This window comes from Elephas maximus, chromosome 12 (assembly GCF_024166365.1).
Source record: "Elephas maximus indicus isolate mEleMax1 chromosome 12, mEleMax1 primary haplotype, whole genome shotgun sequence".
NCBI lineage: Eukaryota > Metazoa > Chordata > Mammalia > Proboscidea > Elephantidae > Elephas > Elephas maximus.
The window spans coordinates 9,391,418-9,407,750 of NC_064830.1; the positions used below are offsets into that span (position 1 = coordinate 9,391,418).

Sequence of the window (16,333 nt, forward strand, 5' to 3'; positions counted from 1 at the left end):
CCTCAGAGCCCTACGCTTATGGTTGAAAATCAGTGTTTTCACATTGTCATTCAAACTGTAGTTTATAGTGTTGTCTGATACAGGCTACAAGAAATTTTATTTGCTCTCCATGTTGATCTTCATTTTTTTTTAAAAAATATTTCTAACAGTTAAAAATTTTGTGTTGTTGAGAATATACACAACAAAACATGCACCAGTTCAAGAGTTTGTACATGTACAAGGCACCATTTAGTGACATCAATTCCATCCTTCTAGTTGTGCAGCCATTCTCACTCTCCTTTTCTGAGTTGTTCCTTCCTCATTAACACAAACTTACTTGCCCCCTAATTTCCAATCTAATCTTTCAAGTTGCTGTTGTCAACTAGATCCCATATAGATAGTTCTTAAAAGAGTATAATACTCAAGGCAAACATTTTTTACTAGTTAAGCTAAATTATTATTTGGTTTTAAGAAGACTTCAGGGGTTATTTTTGTTTAAGATTTAAAGATTGTCTAAGGGCAGTAGTTTCAGGAGTTTATCCAACCTTTATAATTCCGGGAGGTCTGGAGTACATGAGAATTTGAAACTCTGTTCTTCGTTTTTCACCTTTGGATCAGGATTCTTCTATAGAATCTTTGATCAAAATGTTCAGTAGTGGTAGCTGGGCACCAGCCAGTTTCTCTGGTTTCATGTCAAAGGAGGCAGTTGATCGTGGTGGCAGTTATCAAGACATTCTATGTCCTCTTTCTATTCCTGATACCTTCTTCTTTCTCTCTTTCTCCAGACAAATAGAGAACAATTGTTGTGCCTTGGATGGCCACTTGCCAGCTTTTAAGACCCCAGGCAATACACCATGAAGTAGGAGATAGTACAGAAGCACTAAACATGTTATTAGGCCAATTAGCTGGGTTGTCCCATGAAACCATGATCCTAAACCTCCAAATCAAGAAACCAAATCCCTTGACATTTTGGTTGTATCTAGCAATTTAAATTTAAAAAGCTAAAGTTTTCCAATGGGAACTGAAATTAATTCTCTAACCTAACTGTGCAAAGTATTTTTCCTTTCACTGCCATAGCATTGCTGTGATGCTATAATTTAATTACATGTTGACCAAACAATTCTTTGATTATAAATGATATTATGTAAAAATAAGTTTCGACTGCATGTGAATCCCCAATGTACATTTAATGACAAATAAAAATTCTGACACATTTTTATCCACTTAGGAGATCCAGTGAGTAATTCATTTCAGTTCAGTTAGACGTTTGGCAATGGCTGTGCTGTGTGTGGCAAGCATGCAGGTAACAGGAACTACAAAGGTGAGGAAAGTCAGTCTGGCTTCTAAGAATCTCTAAAGAAATTTCTCCAAAATAGCCTTTATTTTGCTGTCAGCCGCAAAGTGAAAAAACTAGTAGCTGTTAAGCTGTTAAGTCAATTCTGACTCACGATGACCCCATTTATTACAAAGTAGAACTACTTTACTGAAGCAGATCACCATGCTGTGGGGTAGGTTTGAACCACCAAACTTTAAGTCAGTACACAAGCGCAAACCAAAGGTCCTACTATCAGCCTATAAAATAAATTTTCACATGTTAGAATTCTACTGTATACTGTAAGACATGGGATCACCATGAGTTGTAATCAACTTAATACCATGAGTTGTAATCAACTTAACAAAAGGTTTTACGTTTTTATACCCTATCAAATAAAGGTAGAAAACTCTTAATTGGTTATTATACATGTTGTGTTATTAAGACGTTTTTAAGATATATTATCATAGTATTATCTCTAGATGATTAGTTGAGCAGCTCTTAGATTAATGTATTATCATAACATTAAAACCATTCACGTACAGTGAAGTCATTCCAAAATTTTTCATTAAAACTTCAATTTTCATGAGGTAGTAATTTGACTATACTTTTAAAAAATTATTAAAAGGTTGCTGTCTTTCTCTTGACTGCTACCAGATTACTATTTTTAATGAATAAGGCAAATACAAGTTTTAAAATTCAAAGTCGTGATATTTGCTGATACATATTCTTACACAATTATGAAATAATTTGAATTTTAATCGTGATATTTTCGTTTTATACTGTCTGCAAAATAACCTTTCAGGATGTAGGGAAGGGTTTAGATAATTCCTTCTAGAACATCTTGAGTTTGGAACACCAATGTCCATTGTTCCCCTACATTTATGTAAAGTTGTATTAGCTTAAAAAATTGGCTTGATGATGAAATACTCTTGGGATTGAGTCTACATTTGCAATTTGTAATGAAATTACCATTTATTTAGATAATAAAAGTTTATGTTCATTTCATGTCTTATAATTTGTTGATAATTTTTCAGGGAGTTCTTTAGTTAGAAATATATTACATGAAGTAAAGGCCCAGGTCTGTTAGGGTCACATTTTAAAGTCTTGAACCAACGATGAGGTATTGCATTTTTATTTTTAAATGGAAAATAATGAAAGGAAGCTCTCGTGGTTAGCACCACAATAGTCAAAACTGAACTATTTGTACAGTTTATTGTGACTTAGAGAAAAAAAAATTAATTAAATAATCTAATATAATCTAATGCTGTGAGAGGTGTGATAAAATTAGGCTTAAAAATTGATTAAATTTTGACGTGTAAATTTTCCAAAGATATTGAAGAAAATGTATAAGAATTCCTTGTCAAGTACCTGCTTCTTAATATAGGAAAGGTTTTGAAATATGAAATTCCTCCTCCCAAAAGAAACTTTGCCATGATATTACATTAGCTTACGTTATCAGGACTTCAAGTCAGGATATAGTGACATTAATTAAGGAAATGATATTCCGGAAAAATACACTTTATTTCTTCTTCATTGGCTCCGATTTTACGGAGGAACGGACTGAGCCTTTGTCTGCGAAAACAAGAAGCCTATCAGTTAACGCTGTTCAGCCAAAGCAAGTCAGTACTTGATAGAAAGTGTCTTTTCACCCAGTGAGCTTGGGGCTCTGTAGATGTACCCTCAGGAACACAGAAGCTCAGGAGGAAACACACTTAGGTGTCACGGCTTCTCATTCAGGGAGGGAAGGGGCCTTTTCTAAAGAAAATGATCTAATTTAATCATTATGGTTTATTCTTCCTGAACTGGAGGTTTTAATTTGACTCATTAAGTAACACTGAGAGCCCTGGTGGCACAGTGGTTAAGAGCTCAGGCTGCTAACCGAAAGGTCAGCAGTTCAAATCTACCAGCCACTCCTCGGAAACCCTATGGGGCAGTTCTACTCCGTCCTATGGGGTCGCTATGAGTTGGGATTGACTTAGTGCAGCCGGTTTGGTTTTGGTTTTAAGTAATGCTCATCAGGAAGGATACATGCCCATTTGTTTTATTCATGGGAGGCAGGGAGGTTCAAAGGCCAGAATTTGCAGGAAACTTTTGGTCTTTTTATTCCTATTTCCTTGGCACTTAGGTGCCTGGTATGTAGTTAAATGCGTAACAGTGTTTTTTAATTCGTGAGTGAATGAACGTGCGATGTTGTTGTGTGCTGTCATGTCAATTCTGATTCATAGCAACCCTATAGGACAGACTAGAACTGCTCTATGGGTTTCTTAGTCACCTAGTGCTGCTATAACAGAAATACCACAAAGGGATGGCTTTAACAAAGAGAAGTTTATTTTTTCACAGTCCAGTAGGCTGGAAACTCGAATTCAGATTGCTGGATCTAGGCGAAGGCTTTCTCTCTCTGTCGGTTCTGGAGGAAGGTCCTCATCATCAGTCTTCCCCTGGTCTGGGAGCACCTCAGTGCAAGGACACTTCCTGCTCCCAGCATTTTCTTGGTGGTACGAGGTCCCATGTCTCTCTGCTCACTTCTTTTATATCTCAAAAGTGACTGGCGTAAGACACTATCTAATCTTGTAGATGTCATCAGTACAACTGCTGCCAATCCATCTTATTGCATCATAGTGACAGGACTTACACCACACAGGGAAATCACATCAGGTGATAAAATGGTGGACAGTTGGACATTACTGAGAATGATGACCTAGCCAAGTTGACAGATATTTTGGGGGGAGACAGTTCAATCCATGACAGTTTCCTAGGCTGTGATCTTTGCTGGAGTGGATTGCTATGTCATTTCATCCACGGGGACTGAACAGGTGACCTTTCAGTTAGCAGCTGAGCACTTAACTGTTGAACTACCAGGGCTCCTCAATGTGTAATAGGAATTAATTTTCTGAATGTGAGTACTAAAATGAAGTTCTCCTAACTACACTCCAAGAAAAAGAAATGGCCTTTTCCGCTTACCTCTTTTACTTTTCTACCCTCTTAAGGGCTGAGTTCCTGCGTGGTACAAATGGTTAATCCAATCAGCTGCTAACCAAAAGGTTGGAGGTTCCAGCCCATTCAGAGGCACCTCGGATCAAAGGCCTGGCAATCTACTCCTGAAATCAGACATCAAAACCGCTGAGGAGCACAATTCTACTTTCACACACATGGGTTCTCCATGAATCAGAACCTACGTAATGGCAACGGGTAAAGAGAGGCTTGCTTTTGTGAGCTCAGTAGCTGTGATTAACAGTGCAGGTGTTGGTAGTGGACGCACAGACCTCTAAGAACGAGGGCTTGGGATTTGCATTGGAAGAGTTAAGATTGACTTAGGAAGAAAAGAAACAAAAGAAAAAGAGGAGATTAAGGGGACACAGCCAGTTGGCCAGGGTGAGAGTTTGGGGATTAGTAGCTGTTATGGATTGAGTTATCTCCCCCCAAAATATGTGTTGTAAATCCTAACCTGTATGCCTGTGGTTATAATCCTGTGGTTGTCTTTGTTATATTAATGAGGCAGGATTAATGTAGGAAGTATTTTGAGTCAATCTCTTTTGAGACATTAAAGAGATTAGATAAGGAAGCAATGTAGAGATGGAGGAAGAGAGATGCCAAGCCACACGGAGATCGCCAGTGAACCAGGAAGCAGAAGCAGAAGAGACAAAGACCTTCCTCCAGAACCAACAGAGAAAGAAAGCTTTGCCTTCAAGCCGGCACCCTGAATTCCAACTTCTAGCTTCCAAAACTGTGAGAGAATTAATTTCTGTTCATTGAAACCACCTGCTTGTAGTATTTCTGTTCTAGCAGCACAGGATAACTAAGGCAGCAGCAGACAGCATGGATTTCACAGACAGTCATCCAGAAAATACAAAAATATGCAATAGTTAGAACAAGAGCAATGCAGAAAGATTTTTAAACTCTTTGCTAGGAGATGAAATAAATCCTTTTGGACTTTATATTTAAGCCCCTACCAGTAAAGATTTAAATAAGTTTTGTTTAATTTTAGTTCCTATACTCTTTGAGTGTGAATTGCTCTGGGTCCACATTGTTTATTCCGCTTCAAATGAGGAAATTTGAATGAAAAGTTCTCAGGACTTCATCTGGCAGGTTACTTGGCTCCTATGATACTCTCTTCTAATGGAAGCGGAAGAACGATGTAGCTTCCAGAATTTTTTTCTGCATTCTCATATTATGAGGTTAGCGTCCATAAAATTGGTTTGGATTGTTCGGGCGTGCTGTATCTGAGGCTGGAATGTGGTAAATCTGTTTTTGAAAGCCGTTTCCTGCAGTCAGTAATGTGCAGATAGATGGTGGCGTCTTTGTTTGAGACTAAAAAAAAAACCCTGAGACTACAGAAGTCAAAAGGCTATTGCTTTTTTTGTTCAATGCAGCATTTTATTAAAGTATAAGAATATGTTTTCTAATTAGGATGGGCAATAGATTACTGTTATTAGAAAAGTATTTATGGTATTGTAAAGTTGTTTTTTTTTTTCCTCCCCCAATACTTCTGGGCAGCATCCATTCTTCACCCTTATGGGCTTTATTTAAAAAACCGAAACCCACTGCTACTGAGTTGATCCCAACTCATAGCGACTCTCTATATAGAACTGCCCCATAGGATTTTCAAGGTCGTAAATCTTTACGGAAGCCGACTGCCACTTCTTTCTCCTACGGAGCAGGTGGTGGGTTCACACCACTGAGCTCTCAGTTAGCAGCTGAGTGCTTTAACCACTGTGCCACCAGGGCTCCTTTTAGAGCCCAAAAATCAGCCATCCAAGTACAGAACAGTCATTTTCACTGGCTCTGACATGTGAGATTATTTCACCCTGAGGGAAAACCATAACATACATAAACCAAGGTATGGAGTCAATTTAGGGTAAATAATGTTGCAATAACAAGTAGATTCAGAATGATCGTAATGGCTTACAATAACTTTATTTCTTGCTCACGTCCATGTCCATCCTGGGTTTGAGCTAGCTGTCTTGTTAGATGCCATCGAGTTGGCCCCCAACTCATAGTGACTCCACGCACAATGGAGCAGAATGGTACGCTACCCAGTTCTGTGCCATTCTCATTCTCAGTTGTGGACCCGGCCACTGTGATCCGAAGGTTTTCCACTGGCCGATTTTTAGAAGTAGATAACCAGGCTTTTCTTCATAGTCAGTCTTAGTCTGGAATCCCTGCTGAACTGCAGTAGGACCTCTATTTCATGACTGCGACTGAAGAAAATAAACTGAAGGTTTATAAAATTATTGGAAAAATTATATAGAGTAGCTGATTATAGGGAAAAAAAACTTTTTTTTTTTTACATTGGTAATAACTATTTAGAACAGAGTTTGGCAAATGTTTATTGTGAATTACCATACAGTAAATAGTTTATGGCTTTGCCTGGTTCCTATGGTCTGTATCACATCCATTCAGTTCTATACTTGTAGTGTGAAAGCAGCCATAGACAATATTTAAATGAATGAGCATGATTTTGTTCCATTAAAACTTTATTTATAAAACTGATGGCAGGCTAGATTTGGCCCATGGTCTGTAGTTTTCTGATATTTCAAATATCTATTCAAAACATGATAGCAAAAGTGAGAGACCAACATGAAGAAAATTAATATTAAAAAAGAAATGTAAGACTTGATTAAATACAAGTGTACCATGATGCTGTAAAAAAAAAAAAAAAGATGAGGTATTTTTTTCTTTATAAGTGAATTCACAGTTTAATATAATTAAAATTAAAATTCCAAGAGTATTTTTCACTAAAAAATTGTGAACTTCATCCAGAATAATGAACAGATAATGAATAACTGAAGTATTTTTGAAAAACAAAGTGATAAGGGCATTTATTTACCTTAGTGAATATCAGAGCATTTTAAAACATGATAGTAATTGAAACAGCATGGCCCTGGCATACAATTGATAATACAGATCAGTGAGAGACAGTTTTTTGGACAAAAAGAGAAACTAATACTATATGATAAATCGATCAACTCTTTGAGAATATGAAATAGATGGTGTTGATATAATCAGTTACTTACTGGGAAAAATAGTTACTGAAGAACGAGTATAACAGATCAACACATAAAATAGCCCACACATCGCTAAAATTAAACCATGTTTCTCTCAATCACTGAAAGACACCTTGTGAAGCTTAATACAAACAATGGGAGAAATCACAGAAGATCTGGCGTTGCACTTGAGTTTTCCTCTTTAGTATAGTGAGTAGTATGGCTTAATTGAATAGTATTTGGAGAGGAGAAAGCGGCCAGTCCCAGTTAGGGATAATTTGTGAAGACTGCATGGAAGAGGTAACATTTGCCCTGGGAGATGCGGTGTGGTGTATACTGTTAGTACAGTAGACAGACAGTGGACGGACTGAAAGTCAAAGACAGAGGCTGTTGTAATATTCTACACAGGAGGTGATGGAACAGTTGATGCAGTGGAGACGGTTATTGCGATTCTGCTTTTCTTTTGGAATTACTGTGAGAAAGATAGGATGGTGTATTAGTTTCTTTTTCCTGCTGTAACAAATTACCGCAAACACAGTGGCTTAAAACAACATGGATTTAGTATATTACACTTTTGGAGGTCAGCCGTCTGACGCAGGTCTCACTGAGCTAAAATCAAGGTGTTAGCAGGGCCATGTTCCTTCCGTAGACTCTAGGGGAGAATTTGTTTCCTTGTCTTTTTCAGTGTCTGCAGGCCACCAGCATTTCTTGGCTTGTGGCTCCTTCTTCCACGTTCAAAGCTGGCAGTGTAGCATTTTTGAATCTCCCTCTGACTCTGATTGTCTTGCTTGACTCTTTCATTTATAAAGACCCTCCTTGAGATGGATTACACTGGACTTTCCCAGATAATCCACGCTAATCTCCCCATCTCAGATCATTAATTTAATCACATCTTTAAAGTCCCTTTTGCCGTGTAAGTAGCATATCTATGGATTTTGTGTGAGGGCGTGGACGTCTTTGGATAGGGCATTATTCTGTCCAGCACAGGCAATGTCGTTCATTCATTCCCGAGACCCTGTAAATTTTTAACCACGTTTGAGAGATTTAAAAGTTTGGGGCCAGTAAGACTAAAAGATTTGTTAAACTAGGTCTTCAACCCAGATGTTCTGATTGCCAAGTTAAAACAACAATCTAATTTGTTATTTTGTTTTGCTAAATGTTTTATCAAATTTAAAATGTATCCTTTGAAATCAGTCCAAAAGTAATAAATAATTTTAATATAACTTATTAACCAGTGTCTGGAAAAGCAAACAGCTATCATTCATTACTGGACAGTTAATTTTAAAGTTCTTTCCAGTGTTCAAACACCAGATCCAGACATGTTGCTTATAACTGAAAACCACTCCAGCATTGTTTTTATGGTAATTCAGGGTTATTAATCAGGCTCTCAAGTGGTGTTCTTCTCTAGGCACTTAACTTGAATACAGAATGAAATGTATGAAGTGGAATTGGTTCCCTCCCTCCAAATTTTATGTACTTTTTGGCATAAGTTCAAAATCTGTTATTCAATGCAGAAAGAACTCACTAATTATAAAAGTAAGGGACATATCCTTCAGACAACAGGTTTAGGAAATTGTAAGTTGGCACTTAGCAACATCAATGTACAAAAATAGTGAATAAATCTTCCTGAAAATGCACGGACTGTTCTGATGTACAGGAGACCCTATTACTCGAGCTATATTTCTCAGAATGTGTTCACGAATGATCCTGTTTTCCTGGGCATTTCATTTTTGCAAACCCTGCGCTTAAACATCACTTATCTTGTTTTCCTTCTGGTATATCCTGTGTATGGGACAGAACTCAGGAAATCCAATCCATCAGTATATTTAACTCCCTGCCTTTAAGTGAAATGCATTAAAAAAAAAAAAAAAAATCCCTTGCTATCCAGTTGATTCCAACTCATGATGACCCCATGTGTGTCAGAGTAGAATGTGCTTCACAGGGGTATCAGTGGCTGTAATCTTACAGAACTAGATCACCAGGCCTTTTTTTGGTGGCATCTCTGGGTGGATTCGAACCAACAACCTTCAGTTAGTGGCTGAACCCAAGGATCTTAATGGTATGCATAGTTCTATCATCTCCTGCCTGGGTTAATGCAATAGCTTCTTTCTTTCAGCCTTTGACTCTTTTGATTTAGTCTCAAGATAGCAGCTAGAGTGCCCCTTTAAAAATAACTGAGGTTCACCTCCTCAGTGAAGCCTACCATGATACTACTGTGGTCTTCCCTTCCAGCCTCATTGCTCTTTCAATGCTTGTTTTTCTTTTATTCCCACAGCATTCATTAGCTTCTAGCATTTTATACAATATAACCGTTTAATATGGTTATTATTTATTGCCTGCCCCTCCCAGGTAGAACAGTGATCTATGCTTTATTCACTAATGATTCTGAAGTACAGAGAACAGTGCCTGGTAAGCAGACAATATATATTTGCTGAATAAAGAGATGAATGAATAAATTAGTAAATTGATGTCCTAGTCCAGAGATTCTAATACCGGACTGCGTATCAGAAATACTTTAGAATTTTTTTTTTTCCCTTAATTAGGTGGTCAGTGACCCCAAACCTTCTGATAAGGTAGAGCTAGGATAAACATCTGTAATTTTTAAAAAGCCGCACGGGTTCTTAGTTATGTAGTGCTGCTGTAACGGAAATACCACAGTGGATGACTTTAACAAACAGAAATTTATTCTCTCAATGTCTAGTAGGCCAGAGGCAGAATTCAGGGCACCAGCTCCAGGGGAAGGCTTTCTCTCTCTGTTGGCTATAGGGGAAGGTGCTTGCCACCAATCCTGCCTGGTCAAGTAGCTTCTCAGGGACCCCAGGTCCAAAAGCTGTGCTGTGCTCCTCTAGCTCTTGTTTCATGGTGGTATGAGGTTCCTCTCTCTCTCTGTTCTCTTCTCTCTTTTATATCTCAAAAGGGTTTGACTTAAGACACAACCTAATCTTGTAGATTGAGTCCTGCCTCATTAACATAACTGCCACTAATTGTGTGCCTCATTAACATCATAGAGGTAGGATTTACAACATGTAGGAAAATCACATCAGATGAGAAAATGGTGGACAATCACACAATACTGGGAACCATGGTCTAGCCAAGTTGACATACATTTTGGGGGGACATTATTCAATCGATGACAACCGGTGACTCTCGTCTCATTTACATGTAGATTGAAATAATCACTTAAACTTTTAGACTATCTCAGTTTCCTCTTTTCTAAATAGTTTCTCCAGTTCTGTTAGGGCTGCTTTCTTTCTGTTTTGCCTGCTTAAAGAACCCTTCTGACTCTTCTGACACTTTGGCGATCTTAGACATCCAACCAAAAAAATAACGATGATAGCAAACAGGGAGTCTCCCTGAGTGGCACAAATGGTAAGCACTAGACTACTGGTCAGAAAATGCCCATTTGAACACACCCAGAGGTGCCTTGGAAGACGAGCCCGACAATCTGCTTCTGAGAGGTCACAGCCTTGAAGACCCAATGGACCAGTTCTGCTTTGCATACGTGGGGTCACCATGATTCGGAATCTTGACTAGACAGCAACTAACAACTACTACAGTGGGAAATAAATTACATTTAGTTGGAAAGACCTTAAAATTGCCCAATATTCTTCACATCTGCACCTCATTTTCCAAGCCCCCCTTTTCCCCTCCCGTTTTTGATACTAGTCTCACATCTGCATGGTACCAGGCGATTTTCCTAAACCTCAGTTGCCAAGGAGTGACGTGTGGTGTTCCGGTTGTATGCATTTTGTGTTACAAAGAGTGCTTTGGAAATGCATTTTTACCTCCTTGGTAAAAGAATGAGTGCAAGCTTCTCGAGTCTAACATTTTTAATAATGTGGTATCTATTTTCATTTCTCAGAGCAAAGACCTTTATCACAGTCTCTTAGTAAATATGAAGGAAATATTGCCTTTTATCCGGCAGTGATTTCCCTGCAGACTGGTAAGGAACGCAGCTTCTAGTTGGTACATTAAACTTCTTTGCGCTTCAAGGCTCTGGAATCCCTGGACATTAACAGAGGGTTTCTTAGGTGCCTCTTGAAGAGCAAATCAAAGTTAACCATCAGCATATGTAAGGACTTTATGGATCATCCCAGTTAACTTTATTTCCCCGAAGCACGTATTAGAAACCTCAGTATATTGAAAGCATTTAATATTGATCTTTTGTACTTTAATTCAGAATTGATACCTGACTTAAAGCCTCGGCCTACTAAAAAAAAAAATTTTTTTTTTGGCCTACTAAACGAGGTTAATTTGAGTTACAGAAAACTTTTTATGTGACTGAAATGGACTAGCAACCCAGAAAACAAAAGACTGATTTTTTTCTGCAGGGTGGGGTAGGGAGAGGATGAGGGAAAGTCGGGAAAACAGATACATTGCAATGATACGAGAATGTGATATCTGATACTTGACTAAGCAAGAAAAAACATATCCGATAAATTTAGTATATGACATTGTGGTTTATTGCATCATTGAGGTTCCCAATTAGCTCTAAACTACAGCAAAAACTTATAGGATAAGGCCTGAGTTATTCTTTTCTTTTTAAAGGAAGTCTGAAGTAGAGGTGAGCTATTTAAGATATTTCCACTAAATTACCAAGATTGTCTTATGGTGAGTAAATACATTTGTATTTTTTTGGTAAATCTGGCATTATACTTTGTGTGAGCTTGTGCATGTGAGAGTGTGTGACCTTACACACTCATTTAATGGTTCACTTTTTCCTGGTAGGTTTCCTCCTTCCTGTCTATAGTCTTCAATTCCAGTCTCTCACCAGGAGTTTTCATTACACTCCCTACATTGCTCTGATTCCCAGGTGCCCTCTGTTTCCTGTGTTAAGTCAGGATCTGGTTCTTTGTGGACTACAATATGAGTTAATAGCGAGTGTCATCTTTGCAAAACCACCACTGATCATGTCCTCTCTCAATCATAAATATTCATTGGCTGCCCAAGCACTAACAAATGAACAAAATATAGACTCCTAAGTCAGCTATTCAGGTTATTTCACAGTTTGACACCATCTTACCACTAAAATCATATATTCTGTCCACCTACTCCTCACTTACGACTATCTTGTCATTTGACATTTTGCATTTACGACAAGAGTAAAAAATCTACTCTCCGACTATGTGTGCATTAGTGACATATGTCTAGCAGTAACCCTTTCATGACCAGTGGGGCATATAGCACCTACCTACATTTTCCACATCTTGGGCCCAGAGGGACATAGGTGTCCCACAAAATATTGTGTGATCTGATGTGTCAGTCATCATCCCATTTCTGCATAATGCCGGTTTTTCGCATAACGACCTGGTCTTTGGGACCTAACCATGTTGGTAAGTGTGGAGTGAGTGCGTTGCATCCAGTGTTCCGTAAAACTATTGATGTTTCGTGACTCAGCAATAACATTTCCAGGAATGCTGTTTCCTTCATTCCATTAGTCCAAACCTTAGGTGACTTGAGGTTGCATTAGGGATGTCTTCAGACCCTCCCTCCCTGTTGTGGATTGAATTGTGTTCCCCATAAATATGTCTTATAAATCCTAACCCCTATACGTGTGGATGTAATCCCATTAGGGAATAGATTTTTTCTTTTTTATGTTAAGGAGGGTGTATCAGTGTTCTGTTGTACGCCACGGAGTTGATTCCAACTCACAGTAATCCTACAGAACGGAGAAGAACTGCCCCAGAAAGTTTCCTCGGCTGTGATTTTTACGGGAGCAGGTCACCACATCTTTTCTCCAGTGGAGAAAATTGGGGTTTATTTATTTGTTTTGTGGATTTGCTGAAGATTCTTCCATACTATAGATATTATTCTATCATCACTTTTCAGATATTGGGAACATCTTCTCCCAATCTGTATTTCTCTGTTAAAATGTATCCGGTGTACACCCCAGTGTGCCAAAAAAAAAAATTTTTTTTTTGACTAATGCTTTCTGCTTTTAGTGTTTTAAGAAGTTCTTCATCCTAACATCACAAAGACTTTGTACTCTGTAAAATCTTAACTCTGTAGTCACAGTACACTGTCATTATGGTCCATACCTGCTTTTGTTTTATTTTAATTCTGATTATGCTTTATTCCTTCATTTCAGCTCACCACTCCATGCTATCACAAGCATTGCTCTGATCTACTTCTTTTGTTTTAATGGGATATAATTCACATATCATAAATTCATCCGTTTAAAGTGTGCAGTTTAGGTTTGATGATACTTAAAGACGTGTGCAACAATCACCACTATCCAATTTTATATCACTGGACACCCAAAAAAGCAACAAGGTATTTCCGTCTGCCTTCTGTTAGAATAATGTTGTCAAGGCTTATCTGTGTTGTAGTGTATGTCAGTAGCTCTTTCTTTTTTATGGCTGAATAATATTCCATTTTAGGGGTATACCACATTTTGTTTATACAGTCATCAGTTGATGGGAATTTGGGTTATTTCCATATTTTGGTGATTATAAATAATGCTGCTATAAGCTTTTATGTACTTTTTTTTGTGTGAACATATGTTTCAGTTCCCTTGGTTGTATACATAGAAGTGCTGGGTCCACGGTAATTCTGCATTTAACATTTTGAGGAACCACTAAATTGTTTTCTAAAGTGCCTATTCCATTTCACGATCGCAGCAACCAAGTGTGGAAGTTATCATTTCCCAATATCCTTACCAATGCTTGTTTTGCCTGTCTTCATTTTATCCCTGGTGGTGCAGTGGTTGAGAGCTGGGCTGGTAATCAGAAAGTCGGCAGTCTGAATCCACCAGCCGCTCCTTAGGAACCCTATGGGGCAGATCTGTATGGCCTCTATGAGTCAGAATTGACTCGGCAGCAACAGGTTTGGTTTAGTTTGGTTCATGTGAAGTGGTATCTTACTGTTTTGGGTTACATTTTCTAATGTCTTAGTCCGGGTTCTTTAAGAGGAGCAAAACCAGTGAAACATATATATAAGTGTATATAGAGAGATTTACTTCCAGGAAATGACTCACACAATTGTGGGGGCTGGCAAGCCCCAAAGTCATGGGTCTGGCAGCAGACTGGAGACCTCTGCTGGTTCCTAGGGTTTATAAAAAATAGGGAATCCAAAATCTGCAGGTCAGGTGGCAGTCTGGGACCCTCGATGACTCAAGGGATTGTGGGGACTGGCTAATCCAAGTCTGCAGGTGAGTTGGCAGGTCTGAGACTCCTGCAGGCTTATATCCCAAGAACCGGAAGTCAGGTGACAAGAAGAGGGGAGGGTTGAGGGAGAGGGAGAGTGAGCTTTGCCAGAACATCCATTTATATACTACTGGAGGCAGATCACCAACCCCAAGAAACTCCCCTTTTGACTGATTGGGTGCTCACATCAGAACACAAAATGGACGGTGATTATATCATGGAAGAACACCTCCCAAACCACTGAGAATCATAGCCTAGCAAAGTTGACACATAACATTAACCATCACACCTAATGACTAATGATACTGAGTAACTTTTCATGTTATTATTGGATATTTGCGTATTTTCTTTGAAGAAATGTCTATCCAAATCCTTTGCCCGTTTGTTATTTATCTTTTTATTGTTCAATTCTAAGAGTTCTCTATTATGAAACCACTCCTTTATCAGATACATGATGTGCAAATATTTTCTCCCACTCTAGGAGAAACCTTTTTGATGATGTTTTTTGAAAAAAAAAGCTTTTATTTTGATGAAGCACAATTTATCTTTTTTTTTTCTTTTTTTGCTTGTGCTTTAGATGTCATATTTAAGAAACCATGGCCTAATCCAAGGTCACAGAGATTTACTCCTGTGTTTTCCTTTAAGAGTTTTAGGATTTTAACTCTTCGACCCATTTTGAATTAATTTTTCTATGTGGTGTGAGGTAGAACCCAAAGACATTGTTTTGCTTATGGATATCCAGTTATCCCATCATCATTTCATGAAAAGAATATTCTCTCCCTCACTGACTCATCCTGGAATTGACCAGAAATTTAAGAGTTTATTTCTGGCCTCTCGATTCTATTCCATTGATCTAGATGATCACTGTAGCTACAGGTTTGTCAATTTCATTGACCTTTTAAAAGAAACAGTATCGTTTTTGTTTATTTTCTTCATTTTTTTTTTTTTTTATCGCCACTCTAATCTTTATTAGTCCCTTCTTTCTATTTGGACTAATTTTGCTCTTCTTTTTGTAATTTCTTAAGTGAAATGTTAATCTATTAGGTAGTGGCCTTTTGTTCTTACGAGTGTTTGTAACTGTAAGTAGAGCACTGTGTAGCTGTATCCCATAAGTGTTCACATGCTATGTTTCTGTTTTTACGTACCTCAAAATATTTTCTAATTTCCTCTGTGATTTCTTTTTTGACCTATTGTATATTTCGGTGTATATTTAATTTCCATGTCTTTGTCAATTTCTAAAAATTTTCTTCTGTCACTGAATTCTACTTTTATTCAGTTGTCCTATGGGAGCATATTTTATATGAGGTCAGTTACTTTAAACTTATTAAGACATGTTTTATAGCCTTATATATGCTGTCTGCCACTTTGTCATACAATGCTGGCTTACATGTTGCTATGATGCTGGAAGCAATGCTACCAGTATTTCAAATACCATCAACGTTACCCATGGTGAACAGGTTTCATCAGAGCTTCCAGATTAAAACAGATGAAGGCATTCAACTTTATGGATCACAACAAATCATGGGTAACATTGCAAAGAATGGAAATTCCAGAGTACTTAATTGTGCTCATGCGGAACCTGTACATAGACCAAGAGGCAGTTGTTTGAACAGAACAAGGGGATACTGTATGTTTCAAAAATCAGGAAGGGTGTACTTCCAGGTTGTATCTTTTCGCCATACTTATTCAGCCTGTATGCTGAGCAAATAATCTGAGAAACTGGACTGTATGAAGAAGGACATGGCATTGGAACTGGAGGAAGACTTATTAACAACCCACGATAGGCAGATGACACAGCCTTGCTTACTGAAAGTGAAGAGGACTTGAAGCCCTTACTGATGAAGATCAAAGACTACAGCCTTCAGTATGGATTACACCTCAACATAAAACAAAAATCCTCACAACTGTAC

At 38.1% G+C, this 16,333-nt stretch overlaps 1 protein-coding gene and 1 long non-coding RNA gene across 9 annotated transcripts in view; both read left to right on the forward strand.

Moving 5' to 3' along the window:
* LOC126086442 (uncharacterized) lies at positions 1-14,884 on the forward strand. Its single transcript, XR_007519512.1, has 3 exons — positions 1-1,300; positions 11,827-11,889; positions 13,367-14,884. It is a non-coding gene; the product is annotated as an uncharacterized LOC126086442 (long non-coding RNA).
* SNTG2 (syntrophin gamma 2) overlaps positions 1-16,333 on the forward strand; it is a 459,193-nt gene that overhangs the window by 85,353 nt on the left and 357,507 nt on the right. The window lies entirely within an intron of this gene.